We start from the raw sequence: 26879 nt of genomic DNA on the forward strand, positions 1-26879 counted from the left end.
ATCGTTAGGTGCGAGAGGCTTTACCTGTGCAATACGAGGGCCCGGGCAACAGCATATGGCCTGGAAGCTGGGTGCTTATCAAGGCATTTGAGCGCTCTTCCTGCCTTGCACCTCGCTGGCGGGGCCCATTCCAGGTCCTGTTGGTCACACAAACGACGGTGTGGGTTTCTGGAAGAAATAATTGGATCCACGCGTCGCATGTCAAGAAACTTCCTCACCCATTGCCACACGATACAGAAGAAGGAGAACAACTCGCTAACGCTGCAACCAACGATCCCAAAGCAGTAGTTAGCGCTGAGAGTGTATCAGAGAATCTTTCTGAGCCCGTGAGGCTTGGGAAACCAGCCATTTTTTCTCCACACTCTCCAAACGTTTTGCTTCCGGAAACTGCTGTTTCAAATTCGGCATCTTCACTTGTTTCTGATACGTTGCTTCCAACGGGAAGTGACGACACATTGTTTCTGGATCAATCAGTACCGGGAAAAGCAAGGTACAATCTGCGTCCAAGAAAATAGACTTACGGCACGGTTTTGCTGTGCATCTGATAGACTTACGGCATGGTTCGGCTGTGCATTCGGAGAAGGAAAGGATCATCGCGGGCTTGTTTTTGCCCAAATTTGAGAAAGGGGATTCTGTTGGCTAGAGTTGTGGAAGGACTAAGAAGTCGCGCGGCCGGGAAGTCGCCAGCTAAAAACACTGGGGTTTGTGATTTGAAGACTACAATGCCCGCCACCGTTACTGCTCGTATGGGACTTGTAAATGATTGTGTGACCAACCGGGACAATGGACATAGAGCTTGGGCCCCGAAAACGTATTGCTGTGTTTTTATAATAATATTTGGTTTTATAATAGTCACTGTCTTAGGCTTATGGTACCTCGAGGAAACTCATCCTTTAGAATCCTTGCTACCGACTGAAAATGTACCTACTGTTCCTACTCCCTTTGTACATTTGCATACTGTGTCCCCTAGGGACTCCCAGCATAGACAAAGGTACCACAATAATACTCTGCTACTTATCATGAATGCTACGCATGCCATTTTTAATAAGTCTAACTGTTGGGTCTGCTCATATTTACCGCAACACGGGGATAAGGGGCTAGGTTGGAATATTCATCCTTTACCTTTGACAACTGCTTGTTATGCTTCTCTTAGAGCACTGTTCATTGGCCGTTGGAACAATAGCATCTCGGGGAACTTTGATGGCACTAATTTAAATAGCTTTGAGAAACGTGTTCTGACTCCCCTGGGATGCTCGCTTTTCGCAAATAGGAGTAAGCCCAACGTTGTTTCTATTAGGCCTTCTGACAGACTGTCTCGTCCTTTCCAATCTTTGATTTCCTTTAAAATGGCTCAGATAGGCAATAAGGATGCCATGCCTTCTTCTTACACTGTTAACCATAGCCCCGATTCAGTTTCTTTCTGCATACAGAGGAATGGTACTCAGTCAATGGGAGATTTTAGAGGTTGTGTCAACGTTGCAAATTTGACTGGGGAAGACAGACCTTTGTATGTAGGCGAACCTGTCTACTTTGTTTGCGGTAATGTAGCATTTCCATGGTTGCCCAGGGATTGGCAGGGAACCTGCTATTTAGGGATCCTGTTACCTGGGGTGTTTATAGGTAGTACAATAGAAGTTTCAAAGGCTCGTCCACGGCGGGACGAGAACGGTGATACTCCAGCACAAATCTTGGGAGATATAGCAAAATCAGTTGTGCCATTTTGGGGGAAAATAGAGAATTCCGAGGATATCAGAAGACTAGTGAGAGTACTGTAGAGAACCATCAACCAGACCACAGACATACTCTATAATATGACATTTGAACAGAAAGCAATAAGACTAGTAGCGCTTCAGAACCGGATGGCATTAGATGTCATTCTGTCTGAACGTGGTGGAGTGTGTAAATTAGTGGGGTCCGCTTGCTGTGTTTTCATGCCAGATTCCTCCCCAACTATCTTCAAGGCAATACAGAATCTGCATGTCCTTAGTTCAGAAGTGCATGGGAAAATGGGATCTTAGCGCTTGGTTCTGGGACTTCTTGCGATCTTGTGGTTGGAAGGTACTTTCGGTCTTACTGACCATTTTGGGAATTCTGTTGTTCCTTTGTTGTTGTATTCAGTGTCTACCTAGTATATGTTCGATGCTAGGGGGATGTTGTGCACAAGCGATAGGTACGATAGGACATAAAGTGTATGCCCCAGATAAAACTTCCAAGGAATACGTGTTAAAAGAAATTTTAGCGAATGACCTGATGGCAATAGATATTTCTGACAGCGATTCAGGGTGTATGGACGATGATGCATGGAGTTATTTGCAAGGAGATCAGAAGTAGTTTAGCACTTGGCATAGGCCAAAAGGAGGGTTTGTCAAATGAGAAATTATATCGTGCCTCCTATTGCAACAAATATGTGTATATTGGCCTACGCCAAGCTGCTTGTTATCCACTTGCGAAGAAATCCGTGTTGCAAGGTCCTGACCTTAAAATCAATGTAAGCCGCCATTTTAGGTCAATCCGCCATTTTAGGTTCTCTCTGTAAAGTCACCTTGTGAGTTAAAATGGTGGACAATGTCATTCCGAAATACAACATGGCCGCTCTGACCTCTGTGTGTAATTAATATGTAACTTGCTGCAGGCCACTTGTTGAGGTCGTGAACTGAGACCTTGTCCTCCGTTGACCTGTGTGTAAAGGATTACTCGCGTCAATGAAACTAATCCGCGAGCATATGTTAAGAACAATGTATCCAAATACTAAACTAAGAACACTTGTTTAACTACATTGTATTAATGTTTGAGAAGATCTTTATGAGAAATCCAAGAATACACAGTTGCCGTGTAGGCTTGTTGACGTATGTATTAAAGGCAGACTAGTTACATGTGGATATGCGAACTCGGCATGAACCCTAGATCAGTAATGTATTAGAGGAATATTAACCTGAAGTAGGGTTGGACATCATGTTCGCAAATGGTATAAAAGAGCGACAAATTCTAATGTACAGCATCTCTCACTGAACACACTGAACCACACTGGAGTTCGTTGTGTTGTACTGAGGGCCGATAGTTATCTGTTTCTTTTCTTGGAAAACTGTTCAGTATAAAATAAAGTTCTTTTTTATGTTCCTTTGTAACCCGTGTTCGCTGTATTTCCTTTTGGGGTACTCAGCCTCGATATTTTTGATTTTGTTTTCACATCAGGACCAGAAGGAAATGGTGCACTGCAAATCTAATCAAAGCCCCTAGCTCTCGCCCTTAGGGACGCCGCCACAGCTGCCCTTGTTTTGTCCAGAAAGACTAGAAGAGGTTGTTTAATGAGGCGAAAGAGTTGAAGAACTCACCCAGTGTGGGATAGCACAGCGGGGTGAGGAAAGGGAGCCAGAGGGGGTAGTATCGCCGGCAATGACTCCCATGATGGCACGCTTATTAGCGAGAGAACGCACATTCGATGCTTCACAGAGGCAACATTTTTCTAGCCCCAATAAAGAGATGAAGCAAAGGGCTTTGCCAGTGCCTAGGGAAAAGGCCATTGTCGAATGTACTCCACCCAAGGAAATACAGTCTGTCCCACCCGGCTCGAAGGAGTACGGACAATGCATAGTGAACGGATTGAGCATGAGGCCCAAGGGGAAGAGGGGACTGACCTCAGTGGGGGATTCAGTCTGTGAATAGGATTATTTGTATTTTGAGGCTGTCTTCAATAGGCCAGACTCTTCTGAATACACCATCTTGCCTATATTGGCCGCTACACATGCTAGAGCGGCCACATACTGCTCTAGTGTTGTGGTTGACTCAGGACATAGCAGTCCTCAATTCAATGCATTCCCACCTGAGAAGGTTCAGTGAGTTCGCTAGTGTTAGCACCTCATCACCCGTCCCATTTGGGAAACAACAGGATCAGTCCCAAAGGGGTGATAGCTCCTCGGGCCCTAGTGGGAGATTTAAGTTCCTATACCAGCCAACAAATGAAGAACTGAAAGAACCGCCTTGCTTCACTGATATGCCCGAAGCTGAAGAGGAGACAAAGGGAAATGCCTTTGAGGGATATGAACTACAAAGGCCACCTATATATACACCACAGGACTCAATCCCTGAATCATCGACTACAAAGGCCACCTATAGATACACCACAGGACTCGATCCCTGAATCATCGACTACAAAGGCCACCTATAGATACACCACAGGACTCGATCCCTGAATCATCGACTACAAAGGCCACCTATAGATACACCACAGGACTCGATCCCTGAATCATCGACTACAAAGGCCACCTATAGATACACCACAGGACTCGATCCCTGAATCATCGACTACAAAGGCCACCTATAGATACACCACAGGACTCGATCCCTGAATCATCGACTACAAAGGCCACCTATAGATACACCACAGAACTCGATCCCTGAATCATCGACTACAAAGGCCACCTATAGATATACCACAGGACTCGATCCCTGAATCATCAAGCCATCTCCTTCTGGAATCAGATGCTCAATTGAAACATGCAGATTCGTGGCCTCCAGAGGTCCACTTGAGATAATCCTTCCTCTGTTGCAGTTTGGTTCTTTCTGGATCGAGCCCGTTGGGAGGGATTACTGTTAAGGACTTTTTCCCCGCTTTGCATTGAAAGTCTTTTTTGCTTCATGGTGTGAAATGGGGGGTTGCATTGCGCATCCCCACTTTTGCACTAACTCGAGAAGATATACGGTCTTCTTGATCCCCTTTTCTGTGATGTCGGCCTGCCCGGCCCATTTGATTCTCTCCCAGATCATACGTTTTCTTCCTCCACAATCATATCGTCTGAGTATGTCGAGATATTCATCAACAGAAGTATATCTTCATCTGATACTTCTTGAGATGCCTTTGTTCCGTATCCATGCCCCTTGCGGTGGTTAGTCCAGGTTGTGTTCCCGTATGATCTTTCGTGGACTTTTGAAAGCTTGGGAGTGTGATATTCCTCAAGAAAGCTCTTGAACCACTTGCATGGCTTTTTTTGAAGAGTGCTGGTTTTTATACTTTTTTGTTGAGTCAGTGGGCCTCATTACGACCCAGGCGGTAAGGGGTTAACGGCGGCGTAAAAGGTGGCGGCGCCGTTAAACCCTTGAACAGCGCCGCCCTGAATCATCGGCCTCTACCGATTCCCACTCCAACCAATCTCTGTTGGGAGGGGGTCCAGCCCATATGCATGAAGATCAGCCTGCAAGAGGGGTGGACCATGATCAACTTCAGAACTTGGTTATGGCTGCCCTGAGGGAGGCAGTTAACCCCTTTCTGAAATTGTATGAGAACCTGCATGAAACTGTAAAAGATCAGGCCACCCTACTGGCGATGTCCCACATGAAACTGATTTCCTTGGAATTGTTTCTTGGATCAGTTGACAAAAATGGACACTGGGCCTCATTACGACCCTGGCGTTAACCATGGCGCTATTAGCGCCATGGTTAACGCCAGTATTTTACCAACTCCGCCATGGTGAATGGCAGAATTACCGCCCCATTCCAAGGTTGGTGGGGCAGTAATTCCCCATTCACCATTGGCCCTTCCCCATTCCCATTTTTGCCCCCATAGGGCTCAATGGGAATGGGGAAGGCGGTAATTATCGTACTGCAAATTGCGGTACCGTAATTACCTCGAAAGTCCCTTTGCGGGTTCCTTCCTTAACGGCTGGTAAAACCAGCCGTTATGGTGGGGACCCGCAAAGGGACCTCGTAATTAGGCAGTAAGGGGTTACCGGCGCCGCCACCTTTTACGGTGCCATTAACCCCTTACCGCCTGGTCGTAAGAGGCCCACTGACTCCAAAAAAAAAGTATAAAAACCAGCACTCTTCAAAAAAAGCCATGCAAGTGGTTCAAGAGCTTTCTTGAGGAATATCACACTCACAAGCTTGCAAAAGTCCACGAAAGATCATACGGGAACACAACCTGGACTAACCACCGCAAGGGGCATGGATACGGAACAAAGGCATCTCAAGAAGTATCAGAGGAAGATATGCTTCTGTTGATGAATATCTCGACATACTCAAACGATATGATTGTGGAGGAAGAAAACGTATGATCTGTGAGAGAATGAAATGGGCCGGGCGAGCCCACATCACAGAAAAGGGGATCAAGAAGACCGTATATCTTCTCGAGTTAGTGCAAAAGCGGCGATGTGCAAGGCAACCCCCCATTTCGCACCATGGAGCAAAAAAGTCTTTCACTGCAAACAGAGGAAGGATTATCTCAGGTGGACCTCTGGAGACCACGAATCTGCACGTTTCAATTGAGCGTCTGATTCCAGAAGGAGATGGCTTGATTATGAACAGAACAAACCTTCTAAAACTCCTCCACTGCTCGCCTAAGCTTAGATTCATAGGTCCTGAAAACATCAAGATGCTGGAGTTTGTGGAGGAACGCCGTCTTGACTGGGTGATCCTCAGTATTGATCATACCTGCCTGACCTCCGGATTTTTCCAGGAGACTCAGCAATTTTAACCATTTCTCTGGGTGTCCGGGCAAGACCCTGGAATCTCAGGAATAATGTATTCTTTCCGGGTCCCGTCAGATCCTCCACCCGATTGGCTGCCAAAGACTGCTGCCGGTGCCAATCGGGTGGAGGTTTGCGCGGACCCGAAAACGGCACGAATGTGCCTCCTATTAGCCATTGCTGGGATGGGGGGTAGCTTTCACTGATTGCTTTTTTTAATGCTTGCAGGACTTCGCCACCGCGGCTCCCTGCCCCAGTGTGGCTTTTTTCTCTGCAGCAATGACTTTAACGCTTGTAGCACATTGGCAAAAAGAATGCAGGTGAAGCAAAATAACGCGCGTTTATTTTGCTTCACCTTTCATAAAAGTGACGACGGAAGGATGAAGGAAATGGAGGAGGCACCCCAATAACCTGTGCGGGGTCCTCCTCCTCCCTCCCTCCCCCCGGGTAAGGGCGAGGGTACCCGCCAAAGCGCGGCAAGTCAGGCAAAAGCCTGCAAAGGGCAAAAAAAGGAAAGGGGTGGGGGATGCCCCATATAATGGGCAGCTGCCCTGCTGCAGGCATTTTCCAGCCCTGCCTAAGGACGCCCGCTGGAGACAAAGGAAGGATTTTGTTTGTCGTTTGCAGCTGAAGGACGCCCGACCTGCCCCTCATCACAGAAGAGTTTCCTGCTCCTGAGTTGGGTTGCCGAGCCAGGCGCAGAAGTTCCAGTTGAGGTGGTGCTCGCTATGGCCGGGCGAGGAGTTTCCAGTTCTTGTGGGTTTTCGTAGGAGGTTTTCGGTCCCATGTGGAAGGTGCGTCGGGTCGCGGAAAGGGAGAGAGAGAGAAGGTATGGCTAGAGGGAAAGTAACTAATCTGGTATTGGTGGGGCGTGGGAGTGGTGTTGCAGGGCTCTGGGCCGTCTTTAAGTTCATGGGTCCAGGGTCTAAGGCGGGTCTCGCGCTGGCGGTCAATGCAGGACAGTATCAGGCTGCAGAAGTGGGCTCAAGCAAGGAAGGGGGTGTAAGGTGCAACACCAGCTAGGTGTGATTGCAAGCATGAAGCGGGCAGCAGGCCAGGCACATGTCCGCAATCTGCTGTGTGGATCTACCCGCCCCAGCAATGTTGGAAATCAGGTGGCCAAGGTTCTTTGGCAACAGGGGTAATTTAGATAGGTCTCCCAGATGTGTTGGAATGGGGGTGAAAGTGGTGCACATTTATTGCTGTGCTTCCAAGCAAGTCAACAGCAGTGCTGCATAGTCTTAAAGCTAGAAATACCATTCGGCAGGTCTCGTGAAAAGTCTTTAGGCGCCTGCAGTAACCTGCACTTGCACTAACCAACTGGGCTGTCTTGTGTGTATTAGAGCTTATTCGAAGCGTGTAGGAAAATGCTGAAACCAGCCCGGCCTCTCGATCTGAGTGAGCCAGCAGGCTTTCGAGGGGTGAACTGCGAAGGCCCTTCAAGATATAAACATTTAGTTTTGCATGAAGGCCTGTGCAGCTTGTAGGAGCCAGGCATGGCCAGTCTCTTCTGCGCTCTGCGAAGTCAGGTGCACTGATAACACAGGAATGTAGAAAGGCACTTCCCACAACAACATGCACTGAGCTTGAAAGCCAAGACTGACAGTAACTTTCCAGTGAAAAACATGTTTGCTGCCTGGAAGGGTGAGCCTACAAGCTTCTCGAAGAGCTGGTACGTCATAGTGATTAACGTGCAGCCCCTAGTAAGAGAATTATACCTCGGCCAGTGAGGGAGGGACTCATCCTGGGCTGTTGGTGAAACGCATGCATGAAGAGGAACAGCGCCTGGACGACCAGCCGTGCACTATCTGGGCCGAGACTTCTAGCATCACATCGCCGCTCCGGTGCAGGCCTGTGGGGGGCTTGGCCAGTCCTCGTCTCCTCTCTCTCGAGGGGTGCCGGGCACTTCGAGTGGCGAGGGTCCCGGGTGTGATCCAATCACATCTCCATCATCATATCTAGGAGCGTAAGAAAAATAATTGCATATTCATCCGTGACTGATAATTGGTATTATCCAGCTTGCACTTTCATTCCCATATTATTGTAAAATGCTGCTTTGTTCTCATTAGACACTGTAGTAATACAGGAAAGCATCATATATTCTGTGTGATTGGCTTTCTTCCAGACTGAGTTCACCGTGTTTCGCATAAATACTTACTTGTGTGGGAAGGTGATTAGGAGTGATTATTGCACTAAGGGCTGGCCCCAGGGGAGGGATCCCCCTTTTCACCACAGCAGGTGAGACAGCTCAGCACGTCACGGTGTCTGCGGGGCAGCGTCAAAATTTTGGGCAAAAGCACCACGGGCCATGAAAACATGGCCCAGGTTAATATGAATTAGTGACTGTAGCGAATGCACTCTGTTAGATAAGTTGGTGTCGTTAAAGAAAGGAAGCGGTTTATCGGGATCACGTAACTTCCACCCACAACACTGGATGTAAGATTGTTTCGGGCAACGGGGTTGTTTGGTTGGTACGGATGGCACATAAGCGGTAGCATGGGGTTGCTCCTCAAGGAGGATTATGCATCGGGAAGCATGTGCCAGAGTAATGTTTTTAATGGTACTAGCACAAAGGGGGGAATTAACACTATGCTATTGTTGGGTTTGTCGAATGTCGGATGACAGAGGAACGAAGGTACGGGTGAGAGTATGGACCCCGGCTCCAGCAAATCCTTGCATTGGGAGGAGGCCTCTGCTTGGTAGTCTAATAGTGGTCTATCGTTTGGGGGAAATGCATGTGGAAAGACAGTCAACGTGGGGCAGGCCTGGCGCTGGGAAGGTTGTTTTGCGATAATAAATGTTAATGTGCGTTCCAAAAATGTTGTATGCACCCTGCTGGAGGTATTTCTTTATTGGTGACTGGCGGGCCAGAAGGGAGTGCGCATGCCTTTCTCAGGGCTGCTTTAACCGCAGGAGTGGTATTCGCCTAGCCATATTGCATAGGCTTTATGGAATGAAAGGGCCCTGCAAATGAGGACGATTAATGTTGCAGTGCACGCGCCGGACATGCATGGCTATGAACTGTATGGCATGGTGATTTTATTGGAAACGTAAGCTTGGGGGGCTGCTCTTCGTTACCGCACGATGTGGCTCGCAGGCAGGATGTGTGCGTGCCAGAAATGCACGACAGAGATGCCTGTGGCAATTGGCTGGGGAGATGCGGGCGCGGGGATGGTAGGCAGACATTAGCAGAATTACTACTATACCATGTTCCACCCCATGCCACGGACTTCAAATACCAGAATGCAGTGGGCACAGCGGATCCAACACAGTGGGGCAGTAGGTGTCATATTAGGGGGTCGGAACAAAGCAGGTGCCACCCCACAGTGTTCAGCGATGCAAGGTGAATAGAGTGATTAAGTGGGCCCTGTGCCGAGGCATTGGCCCAGCAAAAGAGAAGGGCCATGTAATGATGGAGAGACGTAGCAGCAAAATGCCTCATACTTGGAATGGAAAGTAAGAATGTGCCAGGAGGAGGTATGTATAACGCGCCCTTACACAAGTGCTCACATATTAAAGGAGTGCACGGCGGCGTGTAGGTAGGACGAGCAATGGTTTACGTGCGCCTGCCAGCGGTCACAGCCCTTTGAGCCAAATATACAGGGTTCGGCGCATGTCGTACACATTGGGAAAGACGCAATGAAGTGACACTGTTCTGATATGTGAGAATATTGGGGATGTATGAACTGGTCGGGGGGCGAAGCTTGTCATACGGGGATATCAGTGCGTTCTGGGAGGGCACCGCTGTGTATCAGATTTCCGTGGTTGTCTGAAATGTTAGTACCCGAACCTTAATTGCGAACAGCCCGTACATGCTGTGATCGCCTTCAGCCGCCGGGCTACATGTTCCATGGGAGGGAAATTACGAGGCGGCCACAATAAACTGTCTTTTTCTCTGGAAGGTCATCTAAGATAGGAGCCCAAGGGCATTGCTTCCAGGGGTGGCCTAATACTGTTCAATGGTTGGGGGATCATGTTATGGGGCAGTTGTTTTCGGTGGACTGCAGGAATGGCTTTTGTCTGGGGGGGGGCCCCAAGCCGCCAAGCAGTGGCATGCGATTTATGCAAGAACCTTGCTTGGAGACTGCCGTTGGGTCTTTGATTTGGGTCTCACAGTTGGCTAGTGCCTGATGGTATGTTTATTGGGAATGATCAGCACATATGGAGGCACATTTTCACAGAGTCATTTTGGCTTGATTGATGTTTCCGCAATGATCTGGGATTTCATGTCTCCGAGCGGACTCTTGTCCTTGAAACCATGTAGCAGGTAGTCGGAGCCCAGGTGATGTAAAGCCCTCCGGAATGTACAGGAAAGCTGAACTGATAGGCAGGGGTGCCATTGTCTGAGCAGATTGTGGCAGGGAGGTAAACAGACGTTTCTTTGACCGGTTGAGACACCAGGCGGCATTTCACTGCAGATTCATCAGAGAACGCCAATGGATGTCAACCCTTTACAGCCATTTTAAATTGTTGTGGCTCTTGAAAGTCAATCACATAAATACTTAACTTCTCCTAAGTTAGTTTCATTATGCTGTGAAGGGGGTTAGAATTGGGTGGCAATGGCTTATCAGGAAAGAATAGTTGCCTGGGGAATATTATCGGTCAGGTGTGGTACACCCGGAGGGCCCATTTGTCAAGGGGACACCACCCAAAACGGGGAACAGTTAACAGGGCTTGGTAAACCATTTTGGTAAACTAGGTTGATTTATGCAGTTTATAAGGCTTGCACGGGTGATGTATTGGTGATAAGGGCAAAGGCTGGTAGATGGCTGGGGAAAGGATGGCTGCCCGGGATGGGGGCAGCGGAAGTGAAGAGGTCGAAGGGAACAAGCAGATAACAGGGCTTGCATATCATCCACTGGGTTTGGTCACCACCCGCCGGCCCCCATCCACTATAGGTTTATTACAGAAGTAGTGCAGAAGCTAGAATGATAGAACGGAAGGGCTCTATCAGTTTGAAGAGGGCCAAGGTTTCTGGAGCAACGTACGGCACAGAGTGCACTGGGGTTGAATTAGGGACAGTCTTCGCGGTTTGTACGCGTAATACTGGCCGGAATGGCTATCGGGAAGTAGAGATAGTCACAGTGGGAGGCGCATTCTGCATGGATTATGCGGCAATACAGGTTGGATGACAAGGGGTGGAAAGAGCATGGGGCTGGTCGCAGGGGCATCCTTAGGTGAAGGGGAAGGTTTCAGAGGTCGGAGAAGCAATTGGGCAACTGGTCAGTGCCCTGAGTCAACATTATGGGAGCATACGCTGTATCTGAGCGACCAGCAGTTACATTGGTGCAGGATGGTTCTTGCTGAGGGAGTGCCTTATAATTATGGAGCAAGTTGCTCGGGATTGGCTGGCGAATGAGGGCAGGGCTGGCGATGCCCAGGGGAAATAAGCTTTCCGGATTACAGTGGCAGTGCTGGGTAACAGGCTTTCGTGGGATGCTGGCTACTAGGTAGAACTGCTTAACAGACGTGAGCGCTCGCTTTGACATCTGTGGAGAACCTGCTGACACAAGTTTGAATCCTGGCAGGGCCAAACTCAGCCTTTCAGTAATAATAATCAGCGTGCAGTAGCAGGAGGGTTCGTAGCCTTATATAAAAGTGGAATTATTATATCGCTTGGAGAACGAAATGGCACGAAGCAGCTCAGGTTCAAGCACTGGGTATACTAGGAGAAACCTCTGGGTATTGAGCAGGTTAGAAGTAACCCAGCACAGCATATACCAGGGTATTCATCTACCCCACAGAAGATTAGGGGGGGGAGATGGGCCTTACATGAAAAGTATAATGGAAAGTGGGAGCCTCTCTTTGGAAAGCTGGGAGGTTGTGCATACATGACAGGACAAAGGGAAGCTGGGCTGGGACAAGGGGGAAAGAATGCAGAGGTGAAATTCTAACAAAGGACTTAAAACCCAGCTTCACCTGTCGAGAACGGCGCTCCCCCAGTTGGTAACTCCTGCAAGGGCAGGCAGAGCAGGGTGAAGGTGCGGGGGAGCACTAGTCTAACAAAGGGGTAGAAGAATTGCTGTGGTTGGAGTATGCCAAAAAAGAGACCTCTCAGATGGGGTAAACTAGGAGCCGTGGTTTGAGTTCGGGGAAGGAAATCTGGTAGGTGTGGAAGGTTCCCCAGAACAGGCACAACATGGTCAAAAGTGAAGCCACGGGTTGAATGGACAAAATAGCGACTGCATTGCCCAGCAGGGGGCATGGGAAATTTTACATAAAATTTGGCACAACGTGCACTAAACTCTTGGGAAGGTGTTTCACGGAGCGGTCATCGGCTAAAAGGTGGTAGGGGCACGGAAGATGCCCCAGAACAGGCACAACGTGGTCAAAAGTGATGCCCCTGGTTGAATAGACAAAAGGGCGAGTGTATTGGCCAGCATGGGGCATGGAATATTTTACATAAAAATGGGCATAAAGTGCACTAAATTCCTGGGGAGGCATTTCATGGAGCGGCCATGGGTTGAAATGGGGTAGGGGCGGAAGGTTCCCCAGAACAGGCACAACATGGTCAAAGTAAAGCCCTGGGTTGAATTTACAAAAGAGTGAGTGATCTGGCCAGCATGGGGCATGGACAAGGTTACAAAAATGGGGTACAAAGTGCACTAAGCTCCTGGAGATGTGTTTCACAGAGCAGGCATGGGCTTATTAACTCAAAATCCCCAGAGTATGAACTAGTGGAAGGCAGACATTTGTCAGCAAAGGGGTTGGAGCTCCGTGGTTGGAGGTCAGCACAGAACTCTTGGAAAGGTAAAAATGAGGAAAGGGGGAGCCACGGTGGACAGTAACCTACCTGCAGCGTGGCGGTGTTTGGGCGACCAAGCACAAGAGACAGACTCTGAATGAGCCAGGAGAAAGCCAGAATGGTCTTCGCTCTTTTCGGACCAGCGCCTCTTGGGAGCCTAAATGGCAGGGGCGTCTGGTGGTAACAATAAGGGCTCAGCTTCCCCCAAAGAAACAGCGCTCTCCCCACCCAAGAACACGTGCAAGGGCAGGCGAGGCACAGACACGAAGGGTTGGGAGAGTTCAAAAGTCAATTCTGGGGTAAAACAAGCGTTTAAGAGACTAGACTATCCAAACCCTAAAAGGAGAGCGATGAAAAGAATCATTAGATCAGAGCTACGCTGCATAGTCCGCCATCATAACAGGGACAAATTGGCATTAAGAAAGAAAATAAAGCACAGTATAGACATTGGCTACTGGCTACTAGAGCTCAGCGCTTCCGAGCAGATGCAGAAGTCCCAATGAAGGTGCTCAGACATTGGCTACTGGCTACTAGAGCTCAGCGCTTCCGAGCAGATGCAGAAGTCCTAATGAAGGTGCTCAGACATTGGCGACTGGCTACTAGAGCTCAGCGCTTCCGAGCAGATGCAGAAGTCCCAATGAAGCTGCTCAGACATTGGCTACTGGCTACTAGAGCTCAGCGCTTCCGAGCAGATGCAGAAGTCCTAATGAAGGTGCTCAGACATTGGCGACTGGCTACTAGAGCTCAGCGCTTCCGAGCAGATGCAGAAGTCCCAATGAAGGTGCTCAGACATTGGCGACTGGCTACTAGAGCTCAGCGCTTCCGAGCAGATGCAGAAGTCCTAATGAAGGTGCTCAGACATTGGCGACTGGCTACTAGAGCTCAGCGCTTCCGAGCAGATGCAGAAGTCCCAATGAAGGTGCTCAGACATTGGCTACTGGCTACTAGAGCTCAGCGCTTCCGAGCAGATGCAGAAGTCCCAATGAAGGTGCTCAGACATTGGCTACTGGCTACTAGAGCTCAGCGCTTCCGAGCAGATGCAGAAGTCCCAATGAAGGTGCTCAGACATTGGCTACTGGCTACTAGAGCTCAGCGCTTCCGAGCAGATGCAGAAGTCCCAATGAAGGTGCTCAGACATTGGCTACTGGCTACTAGAACTCAGCGCTTCCGAGCAGATGCAGAAGTCCCAATGAAGGTGCTCAGACATTGGCGATTGGCTACTAGAGCTCAGCGCTTCCGAGCAGATGCAGAAGTCCTAATGAAGCTGCTCAGACATTGGCGACTGGCTACTAGAGCTCAGCGCTTCCGAGCAGATGCAGAAGTCCCAATGAAGGTGCTCAGACATTGGCTACTGGCTACTAGAGCTCAGCGCTTCGGAGCAGATGCAGAAGTCCCAATGAAGGTGCTCAGACATTGGCGACTGGCTACTAGAGCTCAGCGCTTCCGAGAAGATGCAGAAGTCCCAATGAAGGTGCTCAGACATTGGCTACTGGCTACTAGAGCTCAGCGCTTCCGAGCAGATGCAGAAGTCCCAATGAAGGTGCTCAGACATTGGCGACTGGCTACTAGAGCTCAGCGCTTCCGAGCAGATGCAGAAGTCCCAATGAAGGTGCTCAGACATTGGCGACTGGCTACTAGAGCTCAGCGCTTCCGAGCAGATGCAGAAGTCCCAATGAAGGTGCTCAGACATTGGCTACTGGCTACTAGAGCTCAGCGCTTCCGAGCAGATGCAGAAGTCCCAATGAAGGTGCTCAGACATTGGCTACTGGCTACTAGAGCTCAGCGCTTCCGAGCAGATGCAGAAGTCCCAATGAAGGTGCTCAGACATTGGCTACTGGCTACTAGAGCTCAGCGCTTCCGAGCAGATGCAGAAGTCCCAATGAAGGTGCTCAGACATTGGCGACTGGCTACTAGAGCTCAGCGCTTCCGAGAAGATGCAGAAGTCCTAATGAAGGTGCTCGCGAATACGAACACTCAAGACCTTTGGAAGCTGCTCAATATTAATGCCACATTCCAAATGGCCACCATGTCCCCTGTTGTTCCGGAAAAGGTATGGATCAGGTATTTCCCTGATCTCTTTGCCGGTTCGGATCAGCTAGCCTCGATGAACCCGGGAATACGCAGTACCCCCTGGTCCATTGAATTCGATAGAGGGACATAGTTACATTAATAAAGAAATGGAACCCCTCTAGGGCTGCAGGCCCTGACGGCCTACAGGCCCTGACGGCCTACATAACAACGCCCTGAAAGACAACCAGGAGGACTGGGCAGATTTCTGCATTATTCTACCCAAGCAGGTGTTTGCAGCTGCACAGATTCCCCCCTCTTGGAGGACCGCCCCGATTCTCCCGATATATAAGATTGGTGAAAGGGACAATCCCAAAAATTACAGACCTATTGCCCTGTTGGATACCCTAGGGAAAATCTTTGCCTCAGTCCTACCAAGGCATCTAAATAAGTGGATGCGAGACTCAGGTCACAGTGGCAAACGACAAGCTGGATTTGTCCCTGGGGTGGGGACGAGCTTAAATCTATTCCTGCTAAACGTACTAAAAATAAGGGCACTTAAGAGCAAGCAGGAGGTATACCTAGCCATCACAGATCTGGAGCAAGCCTTCGATAGTATCAATAGAAAGACACTATGGAAGAAACTGTCAACCTGGGTCTGTCCGCCGGGCCTTTTGGTAGCAATTATGGCTCTTTACTCGGCAACCACAATTCGAGTCTCCTTTCCAGCGCGATCTACACGTTTAGGGGACTAAAGCAGGGACGCCCACTGGCACCAATGATTTTCAATTTGTTTCTTTTGATATGGCCTCGAGCCAAGAAGGGGTAAAAGCATGTCCTCCCAACCTGTATAAACAAAATATTCCATGGGTCATGTACGCAGACGATTTGGTCGTTATCTGTATTTGTGTACCAGACATATACAGTTAAACTTAGGTCGAGTATGAAAAGGGAGTCAGTGAAGAGAAGAAAGGGTAGGGGAGATAGAGTCACTGGTGGACAGAGAAGACTAGAGACAAATGGAGGAATTATATGTAGAATAGAGATGGGATAAGTGGGAAGCAGGACGTCCAAATATACAGGCTGGGACGGTGGATCCCTGGAAGGTTTGTTGTAGGGATGGGTTGCAAGCATTGAATCTAAATAAAGAGGTTTTGTTAAGTAACCCAGACAAGGTTAAGATCCAGATGCAGCGAGTAGACTGATCGACACAATTGAGAAAAGTATCATCTCAGGGGGATAGCTCAGGGGCAAAGTGCTCACCTTGGAAGCAAGATGACACGGAGCAACATAGGTTCGATCCTCGAGTCCACGCTTACAAACCTCTGAGTCTCGAGCAAAGGTCGGTTAATCAATTGCCCAAATATCTGGTGAAATTCCCGCGCTATAAACACAGAAATGTCTTCATGAGGCTAAGATGAACTATTCTCCCCACGAGAGAGGTCCTTTGGAAGAGGAGGCAAATTGAGGAGCCACCCCCGCCTTGTAGATTCTGTAAAAGACGAGATAGGGTGGAGACAACCAACCACCTTCTAGTAGAAAGTGAGGAGTTTATCGAGGCTAGAAAGAAATATAGGAGCGCGACGGCGTCCCGATGCAGGACGCTAACTGTGGAGGGGTGGTGGGGAACGCTCACTCTGGGGGAAAACACTGCAGAGGAGTGGTGGGGAATGCTCACACTGGGGGAAAACACTGCGGAGGAGGGGAAAAAACTGCAGAGGAGTGGTGGGGAACGCTCACTCTGGGGGAAAACACTGCTGAGGGGTGGTGGGGAACGCTCACTCTGGGGGAAAACACTGCGGAGGAGTGGTGGGGAACGCTCACTCTGGGGGAAAACACTGCGGAGGGGTGGTGGGGAACGCTCACTCTGGGGGAAAACACTGCTGAGGGGTGGTGGGGAACGCTCACACTGGGGGAAAACACTGCGGAGGGGTGGTGAGGAACGCTCACACTGGGGGAAAACACTGCGGCGGGGTGGTGGGGAACGCTCACACTTGGGGAAAACACTGCGGAGGAGTGGTGGGGAACGCTCACACTTGGGGAAAACACTGCGGAGGAGTGGTGGGGAACGCTCACACTTGGGGAAAACACTGTGGAGGAGTGGTGGGGAACGCTCCCACTGGGGGAAAACACTGCAGAGGAGTGGTGGGGAACGCTCACTCTGGGGGAAAACACTGCGGAGGAGTGGTGTGGAACGCTCACTCTGGGGGAAAACACTGCTGAGGAGTGGTGGGGAACGCTCCCACTGGGGGAAAACACTGCGGAGGAGTGGTGGGGAACGGTCATTCTGGGGGAAAACACTGCAGAGGAGTGGTGTGGAACGCTCACACTGGGGGAAAACACTGCGGAGGAGTGGTGGGGAACGCTCATACTGGGGGAAAACACTGCGGAGGGTGGGTAACGTTCACTCTGGGGGAAAACACTGCTGAGGAGTGGTGGGGAACGCTCACACTGGGGGAAAACACTGCGGAGGAGTGGTGGGGAACGCTCGGAGGATTGGTGGGGAAGGAGTGGTGGGGAACGCTCACACGGGGGAAAAACACTGCGGAGGAGTGGTGGGGAACGCTCACACTGGGGGAAAACACTGCGGAGGAGTGGTGGGGAACGCTCACACGGGGGAAAACACTGCGGAGGAGTGGTGGGGAACGCTCACACAGGGGGAAAACACGGAGGAGTGGTGGGGAACGCTCACTCTGGGGGAAAACACTGCGGAGGAGTGGTGGGGAACGCTCACTCTGGGGGAAAACACTGCAGAGGAGTGGTGGGGAACGCTCACTCTGGGGGAAAACACTGCGGAGGAGTGGTGGGGAACGCTCACACTGGGGGAAAACACTGCGGAGGAGTGGTGGGGAACGCTCACACTGGGGGAAAACACTGCGGAGGGGTGGTGGGGAACGCTCACTCTGGGGGAAAACACTGCGGAGGAGTGGTGGGGAACGCTCACACTGGGGGATAACACTGCGGAGGAGTGGTGGGGAACGCTCACTCTGGGGGAAAACACTGCGGAGGAGTGGTGGGGAACGCTCACACTGGGGGAAAACACTGCGGAGGAGTGGTGGGGAACGCTCACACTGGGGGAAAACACTGCGGAGGAGTGGTGGGGAACGCTCACACTGGGGGAAAACACTGCGGATGAGTGGTGGGGAACGCTCACTCTGGGGGAAAACACTGCTGAGGAGTGGTGGGGAACGCTCACACTGGGGGAAAACACTGCAGAACGCTCGGAGGAGTAGTGGGGAAGGAGTGGTGGGGAAAGCTCACACGGGGGAAAAACACTGCGGAGGAGTGGTGGGGAACACTCACACTGGGGGAAAACACTGCGGAGGAGTAGTGGGGAACGCTCACACGGGGGAAAACACTGCGGAGGAGTGGTGGGGAACGCTCACACTGGGGGAAAACACTGCGGAGGAGTGGTGGGGAACGCTCACTGTGGGGGAAAACACTGCGGAGGAGTGGTGGGGAACGCTCACTCTGGGGGAAAACACTACGGAGGAGTGGTGGGGAATGCTCACTCTGGGGGAAAACACTGCGGAGGAGTGGTGGGGAACGCTCACACTGGGGGAAAACACTGCGGAGGAGTGGTGGGGAACGCTCACACTGGGGGAAAACACTGCGGAGGAGTGGTGGGGAACGCTCACACTGGGGGAAAACACTGCGGAGGAGTGGTGGGGAAAGCTCACTCTGAGGGAAAACACTGCGGAGGAGTGGTGGGGAACGCTCACACTGGGGGAAAACACTGCGGAGGAGTGGTGGGGAACGCTCACTCTGGGGGAAAACACTGCAGAGGCGTGGTGGGGAACGCTCACACTGGGGGAAAACACTGCGGAGGCGTGGTGGGGAACGCTCACTCTGGGGGAAAACACTGCAGAGGCGTGGTGGGGAACGCTCACACTGGGGGAAAACACTGCGGAGGCGTGGTGGGGAACGCTCACACTGGGGGAAAACCCTGCGGAGGCGTGGTGGGGAACGCTCACTCTGGGGGAAAACACTGCGGAGGCGTGGTGGGGAACGCTCACTCTGGGGGAGAACACTGAGGAGGCGTGGTGGGGAACGCTCACACTGGGGGAGAACACTGCGGAGGCGTGGTGGGGAACGCTCACTCTGGGGGAAAACACTGCGGAGTGGTGGGGAACGCTCACTCTGGGGGAAAACACTGCGGAGGAGTGGTGGGGAACGCTCACACTGGGGGAAAACACTGCGGAGGAGTGGTGGGGAACGCTCACACTGGGGGAAAACACTGCGGAGGAGTGGTGGGGAACGCTCGCTCTAGGGGAAAATATTGCGGAGGAGTGGTGGGGAACGCTCACACTGGGGGAAAACACTGCGGAGGAGTGGTGGGGAACGCTCACACTGGGGAAAACACTGCAGAGGAGTGGTGGGGAACGCTCACTCTGGGGGAAAACACTGCAGAGGAGTGGTGGGGAACGCTCACTCTGGGGGAAAACACTGCGGAGGAGTGATGGGGAACGCTCACTCTGGGGGAAAACAGTGCGGAGGAGTGGTGGGGAACGCTCACACTGGGGGAAAACACACTGCGGAGGAGTGGTGGGGAACGCTCACTCTGGGGGAAAACACTGCGGAGGAGTGGTGGGGAACGCTCACACTGGGGGAAAACACTGCGGAGGGTTGGTGGGGAACGCTCACACTGGGGGAAAACACTGCGGAGGGTTGGTGGGGAACGCTCATACTGCTGCAGTGACTCAAGCAGCAACGAAATTCACGCAGGAAGTCCTGGAACTGGCACAATGGGGCTCTTTGGAGATGACTTGGGGGATTGTAATGGTTTTTGATAGGGGAGGGAAGAAATATGATGTGCTAATGTGGAAAGGTTTTATGGGATTTGTATTAGTATTTATTTTATTTATAAAGCGCGCCAGACCCAAGGTCATCCGGGCGCATAAATTAGGTTACAGGCATAATACAGAGTACATAAAAACAGAATACATAAGGGAGGGAATACAAGCAGTGCAATAATTGAAATGAATTATTATTGGGATGAAAGATGAATTGAAATGGGATGCTGGTGCGGTGAAAAGGTTTAATGGGGGAGGCATGCTTGTGAAAGGAACTTAAATCATGAAAGGTTTGTAATAAATCCAAATTTGTTTAAATTAAAAATATGTTTGACCGTCAGGGCGGTTTGCGGCCAGTTTGGAGAGAAAGTAAGCATCAAATTGGCATGCACTTTCCTGTATGATCGGTAGAGGGCAGCAGAGCCTCAGGCTAGCCTTGCTGTAGGGAAACTCCCGGAGAACACCTAGGGAGGGGACGGTCATTGCATGTGCTGTGCTGCGTGCTTACACTCTGGCCGTACTAGTCAGGCGTGTGATAGCACTAACCTGTTTTATGACAAACCTTGCTGAGCATGTCCAGTGCAGCTGCCGGGTCTATTCCAGTGCCCCCTGCAGACATCTGGAAAACTGGAGCCCGGTGACACCAGCACCCGCAGAATTGGCCTCGAAGCCTATGCTGCCATATGGAGGTTTCCACAAAATAAAACAAGCATTGGCAAAGCCGGCAGTTTTGGCTTTTGTGTAGGCTTGACATAACGATGCAACCTGGCAGTAAGACGGCAATGGCTGAGAAACCGTGTGAGTACCTGGGAATAGGAGGTCAGTACATGGAAAATGTCTACCAAATACAAATACGCACGTCAAAATGGTTGGCTGTGTCACTGCTTGTTTCTGACAGACACTCAGTGCAAGGAAAACAATTTCAAGGACACGCATTGCTTATAAATCAAGTGGCAGGCAGCTCACTTGGTTAATGCATTGAATTGAATTGAATGAAAGAACTCTGGCAGACCCGATGCAGCAGAGAGTTTGATGTTACTTCTGGATAGAGCTACCTCAAGGCGATTCTAGGAGGATATGCTTTGGGCGGGGAGGGGCCGGGTGGTTGGGAATGGCCATTGGTGGTCAGTGGGTAGGAAATAGCAATACGCAGGCTAAGACCCCATCTCCCTCCTAACTGTACTTCAATGCAATAGTTTCGGCTTATATATGTCACTAAAGCACGAGCTAATTGCCACATCGATACACACACCTGTTCTGTGTGGAATGCAGGTCCTGTCAGCCTAATTACTCCCCCACAGCCTGAGGACAGATGGAACCCCGCTTTCTGGCAAAGTCCTCTTAACAAGCACCCCATTGGTTCCCTGACTACATCCCATGCATGAGTCTCGTTGTTTCCCTAAAGCAGAAGAGTGCCTGGAAGTCACCGCCTGCTGCTAATGATAACGAGCACAGCAGCAGCATTACGGGCTACTGCGGGTGACAAACAGCACAGCAGTATTATCCAGGACTAAAGCTGTAATCCTAGGAAAGTCGAGTCTTTCGGCCAGTGTTTAACAGCACAGCGGCACCCCAGAAGACCGTATGGGTAAGACCTGACTGGAGGGGTTAAAGTTGTTCATTAAAAGAAGGGAAAGAAAGGAGGAGAAGAGAGTGTGGCAGGAAGGTCCAGGAAAGACATTAGTAATGTAATGCTTTGCTATTAGTAATAAGTTATTTACTGAGTGCGGAGCTAGCTTCAAGGAGCTACAGAGCTCATGCAAAGAATCCAAATGGGCCTTCTCGCCATTGGTGGGCGCGGGGGCCGCAAGTCCCCAGGGTAGCCACGGAAGGCTCTCACCTCCTCGTCACAGTGCTTACTCCATAAAGGTCTTCCCAGAGGGCGGCCGGACACGTGTTAGGAACTTCCAGGTGAAACCTTCATAGCATAGGAGCCCACTGTCCCTTGCCCGCCCCCTCTGCGTTCTGGCTCCGGATGGGCAGCCCTTTCCTTTCATTAAGAACGACTGTGCTTCTCTGCACAGCACAGACCCAGGAATTCAGTTTGCTAGGGGACACCCTTCTGCTTTAAGGAAGGGCCCGGGGAGTGTTAAACACTTTGGAATGTAGTTTGGGAATTCACCCTTCTAGTTTATGGAATTTTGGGGTTGGCAAAAACGATGCAGGTGATCAAAAATTACTCTGAAAGACTTTGGGCCCCATTCATGGAATAATCTGCATGAAAACTAGGGTAACTGCGCTCGCAACTGCGTGCAAATCTGTCTCCGTCGATTCATGGACATCCGTGCGAGTCGTTGAGGGCCTTGCGGCAGACTCCAAGTTGAGCGTGGGCGTGACTTGTGCAGAGGGCTGGGAAGGGGGCGGAACCCCAAAATTGGGGCCGAACTTGCAAAAAAGTGGGAGTTGCGAGGGTCGACCTGCAGGCAGTCCCTCACATGCCCACAGTTGTGCAGCACAAGATGCATTAATGGATTCGATCACACAATGTCTCGGCTGGTAAATGGCCACGCAAGTCCTTCATACGATCTGCCACCCGAAGGCAGGCATAAGTACATGTGCGCGCAGGATTTGCAGCGTGCAGGTGGGCTTGCATGTTAGATTTCGGGGTGCGTGTACTAAATCGGGGTTCCGATGTAACTTAGGGATGCGCATGAGTAGTGTAGCGGGGTGCATGAAGGTTTTAGTGCATGAAGGTTTTACGGGGGTTCACATGCAGATTTCGCGAGTCTTTGTTGAGTTGCACATTATTATATACATGTTGTCGGGGTGCCGGATACGGTTATGGGGGAACCCGCGTAGTGTCCCCGAGTCATAGGCCTGCTTACGGGGGACCCCACACACTGTTTGAAGGGTGCATGTATTCGTGCCGCGGGGAGCACTCAAAAGTTAGCTGTTCTGGCTGTTTCTGCTTTGGGTGTGGGCGTGTCGGGGCGCGACTTGCGAATACAGTTACTTTGCGCTATAAATTCCAAAAATACTCAGGGCACACATTTTCGTCTGTGCACAGGGTCGCGCAGCCCTTGCGGGATTTCTGCGCACATTTTCATGAATCAGGCCCTATATCATTATTCACAATTGGAGAGATGTCAGAGATTTCAAATTTCCCTGAGAACGTCCCAGTGTCCCGTGGCTATGGGGGAATTAATTAAATTATTAATTAATAAGGCAATGCTAGGGATCTACTTTTCGCTGCCCCCACCCTTCATTTCTGTACAGGGGAAATATGTTAGTTCCGATAAATCCCCACCAATGGTTTGCTCTATTGGAATAAGTACCTACATTGAATCCCTCTGGGTTCTGCACAGGGCCAGGATGCACTGCTTTTTCTGCCTGGTCCGCCTCTTCTGTCCTGTCACTCCAGCCTCAAGCCTTCTGTCTGCCTCTCCTGTCCTCTGTTAAGGATGGCACTCCAGCCTCGGTCCTTCTGTCTGCCTCTCCTGTCCTCTCTTAAGGATGACACTCCAGCCTCAAGCCTTCTGTCTGCCTCTTCTGTCCTCTCTTAAGGATGGAACTCCAGCCTCCGTCCTTCTCTCTGCCTCTCCTGTCCTCTCTTAAGGATGACACTCCAGCCTCAAGCCTTCTGTCTGCCTCTCCTGTCCTCTGTTAAGGATGGCACTCCAGCCTCAAGCCTTCTGTCTGCCTCTCCTGTCCTCTCTTAAGGATGACACTCCAGCCTCAAGCCTTCTGCCTGCCTCTTCTGTCCTCTCTTAAGGATGGCACTTCAGCCTCGGTCCTTCTGTCTGCCTCTCCTGTCCTCTGTTAAGGATGGCACTCTAGCCTCAAGCCTTCTGTCTGCCTCTCCTGTCCTCTGTTAAGGATGGCACCCCAGCCTCAAGCCTTCTGTCTGCCACTCCTGTCCTCTGTTAAGGATGGCACTCCAGCCTCAAGCCTTCTGTCTGCCTCTCCTGCCCTCTGTTAAGGATGGCACTTTAGCCTCGATCCCTCTGTCTGCCTCTCCTGGCCTCTGTTAGGGATGGATCTCCAGTCTCAGCCCTTCTGCCTGCCTCTCCTGGTCTCTGCCCTGTTTTTCTCTCCAGACTTTAGTTCCACCTTTCTCTCTTCTCCCCAGTTCCTCACTTTCTCTCTTCTCTTGAGTCTGTAGTCCCTTTTTCCCACTGTAGATCCACTTTTAAAACCTCCTACCCACCCCCAAAATATCTAAATTAGGATGTACCGCCTCATTGGCTAATTATTCTGAGTGGACATCTATTGCTCTTCCCCTTAACAAGCTGTAGCCTCTTCCCAATGATTGGTCATCGGATCTACAGGCCCCATTTCTGTGAGCTCTTACTCCACCCATCTGAAATTGCATTTCTGAACCACAAAAATATGAAGTTAGAAATCTCTAACATGGCACTTTTCTTCAATTTTCATATAGGGTCACAACCCATATATCTCTATATTGATCTGATAATAGTGATTGCAAAGACGTTCGTCTGGTGTCGGCAGGTGGTTGCCTGCACGAATGACCGATTCCTGTCATTTCTATGGATAGGATTCAAGTTAGGATTATGATATTTTACAGACAAGTATTTGATTCAATAAGCTACCAGATACTTGGCTCTTCTACCTATAACTTATTCTGGGAAGCTGCAATCATATGCTGCCTTATAACTTTGGTGCCCAGAGATCTTCAGGGAATGTGCTTTCTGTAAATGTATGAACCATCTATGTATCTGTCACCGTTCCCAAGTTTATATGCAAAATATTATATTACACAGAGTCTCTAATTATATGCATACTTTTGGCTTCATTTAAATAGCCTATTTATGTTCCCAAGACATGTGGCCAGGCCTGGTTATCTCTCTTCCGTTAATTTAGCCTGCAATAAAACAGTCTTCACCTGTCTTCCTGGGCTAATGACCTGACCATGTATCCCTTATCTGTTTAGGCAAAGGGAGCACAGCTCTGCCTCTGGGAATTATGTTGCATCTGTTCCATGTCATTTGGCATTATACCCTATACCCTCCATAAAACTGAATGACATGTCGAGTATTTTAGAAAGGTCATGTCATTGGGTGGTACTTGTATTAATTCAGTGCACATTATATCACCCAGTAAACATCTCTCCCATGCCCAAGCTCCGTCCCCTTTCTGGCTCTGCTAAACTATAAAGGGGATTGACCATGAGTCCGGTAAATGTAATGGAGAAGTGAACAGTTCCTAACCTCTGTGCTTTGATGGAGGAAGATTTCCCTTGTCCAGTCACAGTCTTAAGTTACTTCTTATGAACAGAATATAGTGCTTTTAACATGCAACATTTCCTTTTCCTTACATTAGACGTGCCACATGCTAACCGTGTTCAATCTTACATTACAGTGTGCCTTTGAATGACTCTAGCAATGGAATTTCATCTTTAATATCTTCATTGTTCAATCAAAGCTGCAGACTGCACAGAGTTCTCCATGGCATTTTGTGGTTTTGTCAAAGTGCCTCTGTCACAAGTCGGTTGAATGAGGCCTCACTGCTGGGCTTTTGTCTGTCAGCCAAGAGTTAGTCCCCCATATTTCTGTACCTTTGGGCCTGACTTAGCCTTCAGTTCATTTGTACCCTGGGGCTGAACATACCTCACATTGTTTAGTCTTCGACATTTCCTGATGTCCTTCATGAGCAATTTTAAGTATCCAGTCCCTCACTCCTACAGGGAGAAACAGTTTGCCACCTCTCAACATCATGCATCCGTTTGGGATTCAGTTCATCAAATATCAACCTCGCAGCATCTGGTATCCTCCCTTTCCTGTTCACTCCTCAACCCACTTTCTAAAGTGGGGGCTTGAATCAGAGCCAGAGCTCTGCACGCGTACCTTATCCTGGAAAACTACATTTCCCAGCAGTATTGTATTTCTTGAATTAAAAGCCGGTCTGTGCCGTTATAAAGGGGCTGGTATCTTCCCTTGCATCATAGATTGTTTGTTGTACTTCATTTGAGACTGTTTTTTTTTTTTACCAGAACTGCATTTTAAGGTAGCATTTTAAGCCAGAATCGAATTTTAGATGGCATTTTAAGGTTTTATCCCAGTGCTGGTTTTGAATTCTGTCAATTGTTTTTATTACTATCTGTGGGCTTTATATAATTATCTTGCTGTGCTAAAGAGCTTTTTAAGGCTAAAGTACTTGCATATATCTGGTGGCAGCTTGAATCAGAGCCAGAGCTCTGCACACACACCTTAGCCAGGAAAACTACATTAACCAGCGGTACGTAGTTCTTTGAACTACAAATTTGCAATCCAGGTGGGAACGCACCATCGCGAACGAAACAAGCGAGTGTGTGGCGGTCCGTTGCGCTCCGGTGCCATCAGTGCAACTCTAACCGTTCCTAAGTAAGTAAACATGAGCGCTGCATCTGTTTATGCAATGATTTGGCAAATAAGGTATCTCAGGCTTCCTTCCGTCTGAGTAAAGCACGTGACCTCCTTTCAAATAGAGAAAGCATAACACAAACTAATAAAGCTAACATGGCCGGAGCGGTAACTGTAAACTCCGACCAAACCTCTGAAAAGCTTGTTGGTAACAAGTCTCCAATCCTTCAAGGTACAGGCGACAATATTGACATCATAGTTAATGATGTGAGGTCTCACGGACCTCACACTAAAAACAACCTAGAAGACACCTTAGGAGTTTTAAGCATAAAGACACAGATGGCAATTAATAAACCAGCCTCCGACACCCTGAACTCGCCTTGCTTAATACAAGGTCCTTACCCAAACATTCTCTGTATATACATGATTATATCCTCGAGAATGAGATTGATATCTTATGCCTCAACGGACATGGTTACAAAAGAGCAGTGGCCCCAGTATTGAGCTATTGACACCACAAGGATGTAAATGCTACACTAGAACCGTCTAGAAGGAAAGGGGGGCAAAGTTGCTATTA

The sequence above is a fragment of the Ambystoma mexicanum genome, chromosome 11, assembly GCF_040938575.1.
Source record: "Ambystoma mexicanum isolate Mex_15411 chromosome 11, UKY_AmexF1_1, whole genome shotgun sequence".
NCBI classification, from domain to species: Eukaryota; Metazoa; Chordata; class Amphibia; order Caudata; family Ambystomatidae; genus Ambystoma; species Ambystoma mexicanum.